This window comes from Cupressus sempervirens, chromosome 2 (assembly GCF_028749045.1).
Source record: "Cupressus sempervirens isolate cs-2001-9-10 chromosome 2, ASM2874904v1, whole genome shotgun sequence".
Taxonomy (NCBI): domain Eukaryota; kingdom Viridiplantae; phylum Streptophyta; class Pinopsida; order Cupressales; family Cupressaceae; genus Cupressus; species Cupressus sempervirens.
This window is the reverse complement of record NC_143119.1, coordinates 544,520,766-544,524,444: the sequence shown is the minus strand read 5'-3', so window position 1 is coordinate 544,524,444 and position 3,679 is coordinate 544,520,766. Positions and strand designations below refer to the sequence as shown.

Sequence of the window (3,679 nt, the reverse complement as noted above, 5' to 3'; positions counted from 1 at the left end):
GACCCTACTCAGTAAAGACTACTCCAAAAATGATTTCCAGTGTTAACCAACTAAAGCTTGATAAACACTATAAAATTTGCAAAATCCTTTGGAGACCAAGTGAGCTCAATAAACACTAGTTTTCCTTCGATAACTTTGTGATCTTGGTTATGACTAACTTCTACCACAAAATCATTCAATGCTTGAGTGAGCTCAATAGAAATTATTTCTATAGAGTAACTTTTAGGAATGCTTAGTAGACTCTATAATTTGCTTTGCTAACCAATTGAGCTTAGTAGAATCTGTCATTTTCTTTGCTGACCAACTAAGCTCGATAGACTCTATTTGATAACTCATATGACATTTATGTAACATCAAAGAAAACACTCAATTGATCAATTATATCCAACATTGTTGGATACAATTGTTCAATTGTGTGTTGTCTTTGATGTCACATAAATGTCATATCAGTCATCAGATAAAGTCTACCAAGCTTAGAAGGTCAGCAAGGCAAAGGATAGTGTCTACTAAGCTCAAAAGGTCAGTAAGGCAAAGGATAGAGTCTATCAAGCTCAGAAGGTTAGCAAGGCAAAGGATAAAATCTATTGAACGCAAGAGGTTAGTAAAGAAAAATTGCAATATCTACTGAGTAAACATTTCTTACCGAACTCACTCGATCATCAAAGGAAATGTGATAGAAGTAGTTCTTACCAAGCTCTCATGATGGAATTCAGTTCTTGCTGAGTAAACTCAATAGCCAAAAGATTTTATAGATATTGCAATGTTAACTAAGTCAAGAAGGTTAACTTAGGAAATTTTTGGAAGTAGTATATACCGAGTAAGGTTAGCTAGTAAAGGATTTCATTATTTTATAAAATAATGTTTATTTTTTTAGAGTAATATTTGTAGCTGACTAATGTATGTTTTATTGGTAAATGTAACATGTGAATGAGCCAACTTGACAATTTGAATGGTATAATTAAGAGGTCAAATTCAAATTCTAAGTGTGTGTGTGTGATGGAAGTGTATGGAATTAATGAGATATGAGGACTAATTATTGTGGAAGTGAATTTGAAGGATGATTAGAGATTATTGAGGAGTAGCAGAGCCATATTTGATCAAGGAGGATCTAAAGATGCTAAATATAGATCTGTAGTCAGTAAATTCAGTTGCATCTTGTTCAGGCAAATTCATTGTTGCTTTCTAACCATTGTAGCAATGATTTCAAATCTCTTAATAGAGTTGGTTTAATAGCCATTTTGTAAAACCTCTAATAGGGTCACACCTAATAGTGTGTACTATAACCTTTAATAGGGTTGGCTCCTAATAGGTCTCACTTCAAAAGAGTGAAAAATTGGTGACTAGTTACTTGGTGGTTTTTCCCATATTGGGATTCCACATTAAATCTGTTATCTCTTATGTTCATTTTATTTTCAATTGCATGTATGTTCTCTTGAAAATAAGTAATAGTTTAATTTATCAAGTTACAACATTTTTTGTTATGTTTACTGAGTATTAGCAGTAACTAGATCTTTAAGACATCTAAGGGATTTGTGGATTAATTTTTATAAGTAACTAGTTCACCCCCTATCTCAGTTACTCTACCTTTAATTCCAACACAACACTGCATTAGTCGGTGGAGGAAATGATGTGGATTTGGTTTTTCCTCAATTTATATGGTAAAATATCAAGAAAAAATCCTAGTGATATACCTTTATTATATCTACTTCATCCCATATACTCAAAATTTCTTCCATAGCCACCTCTAGTGAAGACCATAATGGTAGCCTTAGATTAGGATCATAGGACAATAAACTAACAGAACCTCTAGCCATTTTGATTGTTGCCAAATGTGCAGACCTACAAGGTTTTGCAATCAAATTGATTGATCTATAATGGAAAATACTTTCTTGTAATTAGAAATTTATTATTATCATTAATTGACAATGTCAAGAAGTAGACAAAATTGGATGATAGAATAAAGGTACATATAATCATGAATGATTCATCAATAACTTGATGAAAAGTTAAGGCATGTTAAAAAATATTTTATGAAAATTTCTAATTCCAATCAATTATTTTTAAGATTTCCTATTTGATAAGGTCCACATCAATTTCTGATGCATCTAATAGCATATCTACAATAGTATTTTAGAAAAAAATGAATTCTCATTCACCATTAGCTCTTAATGTTACAAATGCCAAAGCAAAGTGCCAAGATCAAAATAAATGCATTTGTGGTCCACCTTATTTTCTTTCATAATATCAAAAAATATATATAGAAATTCATCTTCACCCACCTAGACATAGATTATTGATGAAAAAAAGAAATACTTGTAAGTTAACCAACTAAAAGGTTGACCAATGACACATTACTTTAAATTAACTATTACAAATATGATACAATCTTTTGTCTCAATACATTAAAATTTAAAATGTAAAAATTGATGTGAGACAAATTACGAGTGCATAGTACATTTTAATTAGGGATTCAATTGGCCAAACATCTCATTATAAATTGGCTTGTTATAGTTTAGACTATCATCATCTTCTACCTTTCCAAAAAATGCAGATGAGCCCTCAAGTCTTGATATGCCAACTACAACATTGGAATGAGCTCCTCTAATAACCTTTTTGAATATAGGTGCTTCTACTAATGACACCCCAAAAATGGTTGGGATAAAATCAATCAACATTTCCCCAAAGTAGACTACAAGGTCAGATGATTATCTATTACTATCTTCTGCCAAGGCTTTTACAACTATGCAAATACAACATTTACTAAATTAGTAATGTAGGATGCAATATAGAATAATAAATCATCATTATGAAATGAATTATATACCTAAAGTCAATTTTATAATATATTACAATGCTAATCACTTGTGGTGTAGTAATTTTCCAGAGTGTAGTATATATTTGATAACTTTACAGAAAATGTTTGTATGTTGTACCCATAAATCCAAATATGCATGTATAGAATATCCACCAATAACTAATGAAGTAGGGATAAAGACTAGAAATTATGCTATTGGATATGTGTTTCCATTACTCATGTCTAATAGAGCATTAAGTCCAAAATAGCCTAACAAATGTATCATAAGGTATGATAAAAGAAAATCCACAAAATAGAAAATCAGCATATTGATCAAATTAGTTAGTGTCTAGTCATAGCCAATATATCCATCAAACCACATAATGAAGCTTTAATGGTTTTTCCATTAAAGATGAACCATGTAGTTCATTAAATTATGCAAATTTTCTTTATTTTTTCAATTTTTTTGATTGATGTTTGGTGTTGTTTAAATATTTAATATCCTCATTTTACTTGACATTATTAACCTACTACAGATAATGGCTAGTAAAAAATATGGGATGAAGTTACCATTTTCATGTTATGATTACTCAATTGTCCAATTCTGATGTCTTCAGTATGTATAGTAATATCATACAATACAATTAGATATATTTGTAGGCTAATCTAATATTTGAGGTTTTTTATCATTGTGTGCATGTTATCTCACTTGGATGTACTCATACAAATAAAGAGTGTGCAAATTTTAGTTACAATAGAAATATGAAAAGGGGGGAAGGGGAATCCATAAAACCATATTACCACATCAATGTCACTTTTTCTTCCCAAAACGCTTTGATTATTTTTTCCTTTTTCCAAGATACCCTATGATTAGTCGCTATGAGA

General features: G+C 30.4%; 1 pseudogene; it reads right to left on the bottom strand.

The window, feature by feature from the left end:
* Positions 1 to 1,679: 1,679 nt before the first annotated feature.
* LOC149573540 (putative fructokinase-6, chloroplastic) lies at positions 1,680 to 3,080 on the bottom strand (annotated as a pseudogene).
* Between the last annotated feature and the right edge of the window lie 599 nt (positions 3,081 to 3,679).